Source organism: Lepidothrix coronata, unplaced genomic scaffold, assembly GCF_001604755.1.
Source record: "Lepidothrix coronata isolate B3197 unplaced genomic scaffold, Lepidothrix_coronata-1.0 Scaffold107, whole genome shotgun sequence".
NCBI lineage: Eukaryota > Metazoa > Chordata > Aves > Passeriformes > Pipridae > Lepidothrix > Lepidothrix coronata.
Genome location: NW_016690287.1, coordinates 4,715,270 through 4,727,541, shown reverse-complemented (window position 1 = coordinate 4,727,541; position 12,272 = coordinate 4,715,270). Strand labels below are relative to the sequence as shown.

General features: G+C 41.4%; 1 protein-coding gene and 1 long non-coding RNA gene across 5 annotated transcripts in view; one reads left to right on the top strand and one right to left on the bottom strand.

Annotated features, from left to right (window-relative positions):
- Positions 1 to 12,272, top strand: part of LOC108501759 (fatty acyl-CoA reductase 1-like) — a 136,841-nt gene that overhangs the window by 12,662 nt on the left and 111,907 nt on the right. The gene's annotated exons all lie outside the window — the stretch shown is intronic.
- On the bottom strand, positions 1,766 to 10,337 carry LOC108501760. Of its 2 annotated transcripts, none has more exons than XR_001876280.1 (3): positions 10,270 to 10,337; positions 4,955 to 5,043; positions 1,766 to 1,863 (listed from the first exon to the last, which is right to left on the bottom strand). It is a non-coding gene; the product is annotated as an uncharacterized LOC108501760 (long non-coding RNA). The 2 variants fall into 2 exon arrangements; XR_001876281.1 differs by having other exon boundaries at positions 1,818 to 1,860.

Here is a 12,272-nt window from a genome sequence, read left to right as displayed (position 1 = left end):
AGTGCTGCACAGGAAACACAGAATATTTTTACTATTCAAGACTACTTAGAAAAGGTGGTTAAGTTCAAATCCATTAGGCTGGGTGGGATTTGTGCTGGGATGCTGGAAGTCACAGATCATGCAATTGCAATTCTGCAGTTGCAATTCTCTGATAAAAAAAGAATAGTAGAGAGGTCTCTGGTGACTAGGGAAGGGCTATCATTATAACCATCTTTACGAAGAGAAAGAAGAGTAGTTCAGGAAACTTTAGGCCAGTCAGCCTTCCACAATCCCCGGAAATATTATTTATCATATTTGTTTCCAAATGTGAAGAGAATGAGAAAGTAATCATTGTCTTGCTTAGCCACTTTCAAATTCTCTGCTCTTTTGGCACGCCTTGGGAATAAATGCAATGTTCACATGACCATAGTAACCCAACTAATTTGTATTTTGTTTGAATTATTTATTGAGCATTACATCTATTGTAGCCATTACGTCTCTCTTCGTAGGTGTTCCGGGAGCTGCAGAAATGTATAGAAATCTGTTTTGCAAATTAATTTGTCAAAAATAAAAGAGAGAGGTAAGAAAATCAGCTGTCAAAATCATAATAGATCTATTTTCTCAGATCAGTGTTGATGATTGCCTGTTTTCAACTGAATTGATAATTGTTTTAGATCTGTGATTGAGTGTGAGTGCTGCAAGATTTAATTGAAGAAACCAACTCAGGGAAAGGGGGAAAAGTAGTCCACTAAAAGCCAGGATAATTGGGAGTATGATTTTATCAGTAATCCGAGGTAGGAGTGCAGACAGAATGGGGTCAACCTTTGACAAGACAGAAAGAAACACCCAAAGTCCTGGTTCCCCAAACCCACAGCCCAAGTCCCATTGCCAGAAGCCTGTGGGTGGGAATTTCGGTGTACCCTGGGCACCAGCCCTCCCTTGAGGCTGGCCAGGAAAAGGTGTTGCAATCGTATGTTGGTCATCCTTTGTGGTTTATCTGGCTCCCAGATAAACACTGATGTCAGCTACATCAGGGTAGGAACATGCAGATGTGCCTATATCACTTCAGGGCTGATTCCAGTCCCAAACCAGTTTTATTTCTTTCACTTAATGCCTGAGCCAAGAAACCCTGCGGAGTTGAGTCAAGCCAGTTTAAGGGGGATCAGATCTCATTTAGGTTGCTTGGGATTATATAGAGAACAGGAAAAAAAATGCCAACCCTCTAAAGATTTTATGCTCTTAATCCAGGAGAAGTGGGCCTGGAAAAGCTTGGGTTTAAACTCTTGACTTTAGCTGATGTAAGCTGAGTCAAGGTACTACACCAAACTAAAGCTTAATTAACATGTGGTCATGGCCTGCCTTGCATTTCTTCATTCAGTGTATTTCTGTGAAATGCTTTTCCATACTACGCCTGTGTGATTAAAATAGGCATTACTGTTGATTTATTGCACTCTTTTTTGGTGGAGTGCTATGCCATAAAAATAATGCCATGTAGAAATCCTGCTCTGAGTAGATGTGGATTTCCTTCCTATGGTTGGTATTGCCATAACAACACTTCCCTCCAAACCATGACTGTAATTGCGAAAGTTGCCATTGATCTTATATGTGGTAATTATACCTGTATTTAGCAATGGAACTCCTAATGTCGAATGAAATAAATACTTGCTTTTTATTCCTAGTCATTCCCCTCCAAGCTTTGATCTTCATTTCAGCAAAATAATTTTATTTTTAGGAAATTATCGTTTTTCAGTAATTTGTTGCTAGATGTGAAGACAGTTTTTCACTCTCTGGATTTAAAATGTCTATTGGAGCTTAGTTTAAGCATCAGCATTCACTGTGGCAGCATTACTGGAAAGGTTCTTGGTAGGAACATCTCTGCCTCTGCTGGATAAATTTTCACAAGGGAATAATTAGGACCTAGTCTAGATCTCAGAGGAGACAAATATGAAAAAAGGAAATTATTTACATATATTTCAGAAAGAATATGTTCCTGACAAACATTTGTTGTGTAAATCTTACTATTTATGTAACGAGGATATGTGTATGTTCGTATTTGTTTTCAATCCAGAAGTAGGAGCAGCAGCCAGGGAGTAAGTGTGTACACAAAAGCTCTCGAAGTAGAGAGTGTAGGAAGCAAATCACCACCAAAAGATCACATTTTTTTCTGGTGATCTTCACTGGGCCTTCCAGATGTTCTTATTTAGGGCCTGGGCAGTGCTAACTTCGCTGAGAAATGTCTGTTTTCTCGGGGAGTTCAGTACTGCAGTGTCAACACAAACTGAGTGTGTGGAATGGAGCAACCCTGGCGAAACAAGTGGTGCCGTGGAACAGCCTCTGTGGCACCGAGGGCTTTGCTCGGCTCTCTGTTTCACACAGAGCGCGCTGGTTCCTGTGGGCTCCCTCGCTGCAGAGCCCTGCTGAGGCGCCTCCTCAGCCCCACAGGGCCAGTGATACCCCAAAAGCAGCTTTGCAGCTTGTCCCTGCTGTCTGAGCCATGAGTTTTCTGCCAGCTGGGGAGTTTCCACACTATGAGGCCCGAGAGGGTGAAGTGCAGCATGGTTGGTCTGGGTCCCGGGGGCTGCAGTAACTTGGGGCTGTGTCTGGTCTGGCGCTGCATTCAGGCAGGTGTCTTTCAGTAGGTCAGAGATGGGGCAGATCAGTCACTTGAGGTGGCAGCCTGTGTCTGGCAGGGTTTGCCTGTTCATTCATGCTGCCTCTCCTGCTGTTTGGGAGACCCTGTGCTGCTGTCCCTAATATGCTTTTTACCTTTCTCTTGGATATGCTGCCTGAAAGTGAACTGTATTTAAATGGAGCCAGCCAATCTCATTGTTAAAAATGCATAAACCCACAAACCCCTAGGAATTAGAATGTATAAAACTTATTCTGATTAAACCTCGTGGATTATGCAAGAGCATTTATGCAATGAACTTAAAAACTACAGAGTGACAGCAGCCAAGGTAAGAGTGTAATCAATCACGTGTAATCACATTTTGATCTAGAAGCTGAGGGGTCGTTGTTATGAAAACAAAAATATAAATCAGTTTGAATTCCTTGGATATGATCTGCTGTTTCTTTTCTGAGCAGCCCAGCCAGCAAATCCCAGCTGGGTTTGCAGTAATGAGTGATAGGCACGTAGTTTTGAAATAAATTGTAACTTTACCAGGATATCTTGGTTCTGTTTGTCTTGTAATATAGGGCTTGTTCATTTTAAATTCCCCCTTTGTGCTTAGACTTTGGACCGGGTTTTATTTGAGAGATTCAAGGCTCTTAAGCCGTAATGTAAATACAGTTTAGTGAAGGACCTTTGCCTCCACAGAATAGATGAGAAGTGTTTCTGGGCCCCTTGTACCATAGTCATGCTGCTAATATGATCCCACCCCTGCTCTCTGTTTTCAGTGAGTTCTGAGAACAGACTCGTCTAAACCTCAGGCTGTAACTTACTTGTCCCTCTCCTAAAATTGCCCCTGCAGAAGAGCCCTTCATACCTCTGTCTTTGTGTGCTTGACATCCGAGACCATAAATTAAAAAGAGATTGTTGTTATGCCATGAAGACACGTAGGGTAGAAGTAAAATCACTTGTGTCGCTGGAGAGGAGAGGGAGCGCAGCATATGGCTAATGCTTTATCATCAGGGAGCATCACATTGCACAGATGAGTTTTTTGGACCTGAACATGTTTAAAATGAAGCTGGTTGCTGTGTGACAGCAGCAACACTGTGTGGACATCTCAGAGTTGTCAGAAACACCCCAATGTCTCTAAATCTTGTAGTTAAGCTGGTTACAAGCTGGTTATTCCTGGAGCCAGCAGGATCTTTATATATGTGTTTGTATACACTGTTCATAATGGAAATTTTATATGAATACCAGCATGAGATTACAAAGTATAACACAGCGTTGGTAGGCAAAAATTTCTATGTGCAAAAACATACCTAAAAGTGGGTCCCAAAGGCAGTGAGCCACCTGTCACAACAGGTCTGTTGAATCTCGTGCTTCATGTGTAAGACTCGGTCCATTGGCCTCTCTTCCCTAAAATTCTGTGTTTGTGGATGGCTTCTCTCCAGCTCCAGGCTGCTGCTCATGGCGAGCTGGTAGAGCTGGAGAGGCATCATTCCATGGGACTGTGCTGCAAGCCAGGTTTTGCCTCCCTGCAGAGCCTACCTGTGAGATGATGGATATGGAATGTTTGCTTTCCTCTTGACCTGAAAACTTAACATGTGCCCCACAGGACCCTGACATATCACAGATTTCCCCAATGCTAGTGCAGAGTCTGTCTTTCCCGTTGGTGTGGGATAACCTGGATCGTGTCATTTAATATTTTGTTATTATTTTTAGGAGTAACAGATCAGATCTGCAGTGGAAGTTCAGCAGAATGAATGATCTGCATTGGTTTATGGTAACAGAAGATTTTTGGTTTAGTTTTTTCACAGTTAAAAAAAGGTGTTCAAGTAAACTACAGTTGCAGAGGACTTGGTAACCAGACTGCAGAAATCTCTTTTGTGCATCAGTGTGGGGTAACTTAGGGGATCAAAAAAGTGTCAGGATTTGTTCTGGTTTCCTAGTAGAGAATACAGCATTTATAACTTGGATATCATGACCATAGCAACATTCTTTCTAAGCCCTTAACTGGTACTTCAGAAGATGGGGCTGTATATGTAACTTCTGCTCTGCTCGCCACCTTTCTCGGTCATGAGTTCTGACCTTGTCAAGTGGATTGTTTTCATAACTGCTAAGCAACAGCAAAAACCCAAACCACAAAGCATTATTAGAGCAGCAATCTGTGTTTCTGTGACCTCCCACCATGAGACAGAGTCAGGCTGCACACGCTGCAAGCTCAACAAGCTGCAGAAACACAACTTGGCAAAGTTTGGTTTTCCATTTTATACCATCTTACTAAATCTCCTAATTGTGAAGGCAGTCAGGGTGTTTTTATGAGCCAGACTAATTCAAAAGCTCAGTAAAGGTAGCATGCTTTCCTACCTCATAGTTACATGGATAGATCCAGTGCCTCAAAAGTGCCTTGCATTTCCTCCAAGTGCCTGAGGAAAATAGCTCCTGGATGCTACAAACTGGAAGGAAAATTCTGGATATAAGTTTATTAAAGACTTAAGTGATTGGTTTTCATTCAGGTATTAAACTTGTCAACTGTAGTAGTTTGGAGTTTTTTTAAGTTGTTGAAAATACTTCATTTTCTTGCTTAAATAAGTGTATCAAGTGCTGTGTAAATACAACTGGGCAGTGAACTGTCACTTTTTAAATTTGCTAACTGTAAATTTAGCTTTATTTAATGAATCCTATAAACTGAGCAGATGAGTTGGACCTTGGAACCCTTCCTCTGAGCCTGACTCATAGACATTTTGATTTAGCTTCAGGAACGGTTCTCCTTGGATTCTGTTATCCTCAAGTGACACTAGTTTTGCCAAGCTTGGCTGTTCAGGAAACATAAATCATGTCCTCAAAAATAATGAGAAAGTACTGAATAAGAAAACAATAGGACAAATGAGCAAATCTGTTTGAATTCATAAGCTTCAGTCTTCTCACTGCAGTAACAGAGGTTACACGGGAATTCTGCTCTTATAATCAGGGAGTCCGGGAAGTGGCTGTTCCACACAGGACTAGTCTGGTATTACTAAGGACAGGGATATTCTAATATGGACATAGTCTATAACAGATTTTAGGTATAGCTAAATATGTTATGTTATAATATGTTATATGTTAAATATGTTATAAATATGTTGTGTTGGATGATGTCTACTGGTTCTTCAGTATTGTGCAACTTTCTCGGTACATAAGCTGTCAGTTCATTTTGCTTATAAGCAGGGCAACGTTTCTTTCTTTTACTTAGTTGAGGGAAAAAGCCACTGAAGTCACATAATGATTAATTTACTGAAAAAATTGTTATGCTATGGGTACAAAATTTGCCAGAAAATGTAATGCTTTTGATCTTCTGGGTTATTCTTGATGTGAAATACAATCAGAGGTGACCCAAAAAGGTCAGAACGAGGTTCAGCTGAACTCTGTATGGTTTTCATTTTGATCTTTCTGGTTTGGTTGATTTGGGAAAACTTGAGCCCCTTTTTTTTGGAACACAGTGCTGGTTTGAACTCAAAGCTTTTACCGTAACACTGATTTTTTGGTGGTATGCTCCTCAGACTTCGGTTTCTTGTATCTTAGAAGTAGAAAGGGATGAGAAGAGAACCAGCTGGTTCATGCGTGAGCAAGAATTTTAATTTATCAGTCTTCTTACAACCCCTTGTTTTCCTTAGTTTTCATTTTGAGCTTGTCTCTTGAATGTTGCAAGAGATGGAAAGGGAAATATAACAAGTTTTACTCAGCCTCATGTAACAATCACCTATAAACTTCAGGTTTAAGTAGTGTATGTCTAAACACCTTTTAGAAAATTTGGTCTAGGTAGTTAACATTTCAAAGTGAATTAACTTTATGTGGCTTCTAGTGTGAGACTGTAGGCATTGTGCAGTTTTATTTTCTAATAAACACTATTTAGCTGCTGGTGATTTAATCTTAGTTAATCTCACAGCTGCTAGAATAATGCATTTCAACACAGTCACACTGAACGTTAAAGTTAAGATCTAGCAATCCTATAGGTAAGCATCTCCTGAGGGGTTCGTTTTGTTGTTTGGGTTTTTTTTCCTCTTGAAAAGGGAATGTTTATTGTCTCTGTTCCAAGGACTTCCATATCTAGTGTGTAGTGTTTTGATTTATAGACCAATTTATTTGCATTTTCTTTTTCATTAAAAGCATCATGGAGTGTAATGGTTTTTAGTTGCAAATTTGTACCAGCGTGTAGTGCTGCAATCTCTGTTTTGACTATTTGCCACAACCCAAGTGAAGTGAAATGTTTTGGAACATCTTGACTTTGCTGTCTGACAAGTTTCCTCTAAGAGAAAGCAGATGGGTGTTCATCAACAGGAAAAGAAGGGATGAAAGTGTGGAATGCACAACAACAACAACCCTGCAAGTGACACTCAAAATGAATGTCAGCGATGTTCTTTTCATGCAGACTTGTGCAGGTACTTACAGTCTATACCTGATTGTGAAGTGCAAAGGTGCTCAGAAGTGAGCAGAAGCTCACTCCAAGTGTGAATTATCATAGGTATTTTATTTATTAATATTTTACATTTAAGCATCTTGGGCTTTTGATTATTCCGTGTCTTCTGTTTACACCTGTGATTCATATTCAGGTAAAGTACTGTTGTCTAAACTCTGGCCTGCAGTCGGGAGGCCTGGAGACACACCATCTATAACGCTGCGGATGCTTTTGAAAAAACACACAGGATCACCCTTGAGGAGAAAAGACAACGCAGAAAGAATCGTGCCTTGCAGAATATACCACCTAAGGAGTCTTTCTGCTGTGCCTTTTGCAACTGGACATGCCTGTCTCGTATTGGCCTTTTTAGCCACCAGCGTGCTTGTAACAAACATGGGTAGAGCCCTTCCCAAATCTTCGTTCGTGAAGCCCAGCCATGATGAAGAAACTGTTGTCTAAACAGGTACATATAATTCTAAATCTCTCTGAACTGTAGCCTTTTAGAACTTTATAATTTGTTTCCATTTGAAAGAAATGCTTCAGATGCTGCCCTGAACAGGAACACTCTCTAAATTCGTGGATTTAATGAGGTCATCCTGTCTTATTCTTTGCTATGTTATGGCATGCAGTATGTCCTTGTAATTCTCTTACTAGCTCATTCATTATGAAACTCTAGCAATGATTTTTCAGATGAGGCCAATAAAATTAGACCAATTTGTAGTTTATGAAGTGTAGTTGAGCGAGGAGAAAGTATGTGCCAAAAACGAGTGTTATGAAATTTCTCTATAATTGTCTTGAAGAGGTTTCCTAACAACACAGTCATTTCTGTAATGGTCTTTTAAACTCTTCATGCTCATAGAAAGCTTTAAAAATTATGCTCTAGCATGAATTCTAGATGTAAGAAATTCAGATGCATTGTTTCTTTTAAAAGAAATGAGTTCAGGAAATAGTACTTGAAGTGGAAAGGCACCCTGACAGTTGAGGAGTATTTACACAAGCTGTGCATAATGTCACTTATCTTAAAGATGATTGCAGTCTGCCCAGAAATAATTAAAGAACATGCACTTTCATGCTGGCTAAGGGATGCTATGGCTTTGATGCAGCAGCTGTGGAAATTCAGTACTACTCAAACTATAGACCATGAGCACCCATTTCAGCAGACTTAGGGCTGTATCCCCATATGAATTGCCTTATTTCCTCATCTTTTGCTTATGTGAGCTTTTATGAGTGCTAAGCTTACAACTGCATCATGAACTTGGAAAAATCCTTCCACTTTATGCCCCGAGGTTATCACCAGCATTCCTGAGATGAGCTTGCTGCTGCTGCTCATCCCTTTGTTTCTGCTGTGATTTTCCAGTGGCAGCAGAGTTACCCTGGTGATGAGGTTTTTCTGGTTGGTTTGGGTTTACTCTAATAAAGGGTATACTGTTACGTAGGGTATGGTCTATAGCATATTTGAATTTGGTAACCTGGTGTTTGGGAAGTTTGGAAGACTTTTCAAAGAACATTAATGTAGAGGAGATACATATGCATAATTTTTTTTCCTGTAATTGTGGTCAGCAGCGTACCTAAATAAAACCAGAAAACCTGTGTTTCACTCCCAGAGGAGTGACACACACTGTACCCTAAAGTACTGAAAACAGCGTCATTAATTACAAAATTATGTATCTTGAGTGAGTCTCTGGTGAACTATTGACTCTCCTCTGTTGAATTGTGGCTGTACTAACACCACTCAGCTGTCCTTGCTAATTTGCAGTTAAACCTAGTTTCGGATGTGGTTTGCTTTGGGGTTTTTTGGTGGTTGGTTTTTCTTCCCTTGCCAAACAGCAGATTAAAGCAAAACCGCTTTTTGGCCCAGTTGTGCAAAACATGCTTCAGTGTGATCCGAGTCAAATAGATGCTTGACAGCCAAGAGGAGCTCCACAGCTCTGTGCCTGCGGAGATGGTAAACTTTGGGTGCCACAGATGATGTTGTGGAATGGGTGTTAAAAGCAAACAGCTTCCACTGAGCAGTTCCCTCCAAGGCAAAAGTTAAGGCATTGTGAGAAGATGCCTTCCAGTTGTGCCCTAAAAATCCTACCAGAGCATGAGCTGCTCTTCTCCTAAGCCACTGCAGATCTTTGCAGCTATTTCTGGATGTGGCTCTGAGACAAGAGAGGAACTGGGAGGGTCGAGAGCATCAGTTGTGCTCCTGTCGGCAGCATCGTCTGTCACTGAGTGCTGGAAGCTGAGGCTCAACCCAGAGTGGTTGGCAGGAAGCAGAGCAGCTTGTGAGGAGCTGCCTGTGCCAAGAAGTGATTCTTTCTTTTGAGGTTTGGGTAGGGATGCAGCTCCTGGAGGGCAGTGCTGCTGACATGGCGAATACCAAACTGCTACTCAGAGCTGAACAGTTGATATAAATGAGAGATGAGAGCGCAGTGCTTTGCAGAATCCACGTGCTTAGCTCTCAGAGCTGTTTTGGAGAAGATAAGAAAACAGAGAAAGACTGAAGATACCACTTCCACTAAGCTATATGTCTGTATCTTTTAGAATTAAAACTTCACTAGACTGTAAAAGGCCCTCACAACCTGGTAAATGTGCATTTGGAAATTGGAAAGGGCAGCACCCTCTCCATAATTCCTAACTGGGTTTGAAGCTGAGCACTACTGTATCATTTCTGTGATTCATGAGAACAGCTAAAACCTAATAACATTATGGAACATAGTCATATCTCTCACGGGCTCCCTTTCAGACAACTGAACACTTTTTTACAGCTACTGTTAAAAATTCGTTTCACAAGTCAGGCTTTGGATAGAGATAGAAAAGTTAGGAACTCGTATTTTACTAATTCTAAATGGAACTGTGCAGAAGGAAATAGGAAACTTAGAAAAGTCAGTTTGCAGGCTGGCTTGAAGAGAATACAATAACTTGGTTTGTCATTCTGTCTACCTGATTTTTAACTCTGAACCGTTTCTGAATTTATAAACATCAGATGATTTCTTGTCATACATTTCATTTGTCCAAGACCCGCCCCCTGTAAGTGCCAGGGAGAATCAAAACAACCACTTCGACTTCAAAGTCACTGTTACTCAAAATGGGGCCTTTGAATGAGTGTTTTGACACTTGGCCAGGCACCCAGGCACTGTGTTTTACAGCCCAGGCCAGTTACATTTACATATACGGCAAACGGAGATCTGATAATCAGATCTGGGTGGAAAAATTCCACTAAAACAAGTCTTGCAAGTGTTCTGCTCTGGAACATTTCGACCTGTCTCCGAAGGATCCGCAGCCCCCGAACACTGTCGCTCTGTGGGTGGCACTGGCATCGCCTGCCCCTGGACACTGGGCAGTTTGTCATGGAGAGGGGAAGGGACAAAACCGTGGGAGGCTGTGACCTCAGCCCTCGAGGCTGCAAACATTCCCCTCACCAGGGGTGATGGAGCAGACAGCTGGGAGGGTCCTTCCTGAGGATCCTCGTCTGGCGTATTGAGACATTTGTGGGTTTTTCTTGGGAGGGGCAGACTGAGTCAAAAACTGAAATTGCAGGTATTTTGCATAATTTAGGAAGGGGGTTTTTTGGTGTTATTGTTGTCCATTTTAAAAAAAAATTTCTTTGAAAGGGTTGTGGACGTTGTTTTAATCCTGGATCCATGCGTCAGTCTTCCTGGAAGGGCACTGCAGCCAAGAGCTGCAGGGTCATTCCTACATCTTGCTGTGAATATACAGGAGCATTTTTGAATACAAATACTGATAAAAATAGTAATTACAAATAATCAGAAGAGTCTTCCCCTAAGAATTACTGACCGTCGACCTACAGGAGCACAGTAATGCTACAAACGAGCACTGAACAGAGCATCTGGGGTCCCCAGCACAGAAACAACATTGATCTTTTGGAGCAAGTCCAGAGGAGGCCACCAAGGTGATCAGAGGGATGGAGCAGCTCTGCTGTGAGGAAAGGCTGAGAGAATTGGGATTGTTCATCCTGGAGAACAGAAGGCTTTGGGGTGACCTAATTGAGACCTTGCAGCACCTGAAGGGAGCCCACAAGAGAGATTGAGAAACTATTTCCAAGGGCCTGGAGTGACAGGACAAGGAGGAATGGCTTCACACTGACAGAGAGTAGTGTTAGATTGAATACTGGAAAAAAATTCTTCCCTGTGAGGGTGGTGAGGCCCTGGCACAGGTTACCCAGAGAAGTTGGTGCTGCCTCATCCCTGGAAGTGTTCAAGGCCAGGCTGGATAGGGCTTGGAGCAACTTGATCTAGTGGAAGGTATTCCTACCCATGACAGGGGGGTTGGAATGAGATGATAAAATTTTAAGATCCCTTCCAACCCAAACCATTCCATGGTTCTATGACCATATAATGTGTATGTGCCCCTGCTTGTAAGTTAAACAACTCTTTCCTAATTTGTTTTAACATCTGTAAGAGGATAGAAGGTGGGTTTTTTTTACAGCCCTACCAGGCTGCTAACCCGTGTTTTTAACTCTAAAGGGTTTTAGCTCAGTTGAACAATTGTTAGAATTAATGGTCATTGGAATTAGGGATAAATGTACCACTTAAGCACAGTGTAATCATGACTGTGTGTTCAGGCTGACTTACAACTTTTGTCTTCTTTACAGTGGTCATGCAATTTGGCCCATACTGCTTTGTCTCGCTTTTTTAAAAGCCTGATAACACTTTTAGTTGTCCCATTATCCTCCCATGTTTTACCCTCTAGCAGGTCTTAGGGATGGAAATGTACTTGCTGCAAAATCAAAGGCGAATAAACTAGAAAAGGTTTATGCACATTTTTTCGTTTGGGTTTGTTTCATATTTGTCTTGTGTTTCCTAAAGTATTTTATTTACTTATTTATTAAGGGATTATTTTGTTTGCACTGGTAAGCATAAGAAATGATCAACAGGAATGCCCTCTTTTACCATCTTTTGAAAAATTTTTTACCATAGAAAGAAGGAAAGAAGAGAAGGAATATCTTTTCTTTTGGTCCCAGACATCATGCAGTAAGAACTGTCTCACAGCTTCTGCCAGACATGGTATTTTACCTTCTGAAAAAAGCGGTGCAAAGCAGTAATTCTTAATGTGTATGCAGCATCCCAGCATGACAGACTTAATAGAAACAGACCACATGTGACAACAGCAACACCACAGGAACTTCATCTTGTGTCTCAGTGGTGGTAATACATCAAGGTTGTTGTGACTTCTCTCTCAGCCTGAAAAGATAACTGTGTTTAAGGGAAGCTGTTTTTTTGGGGGGGGGGTTGGGTGGGAGGT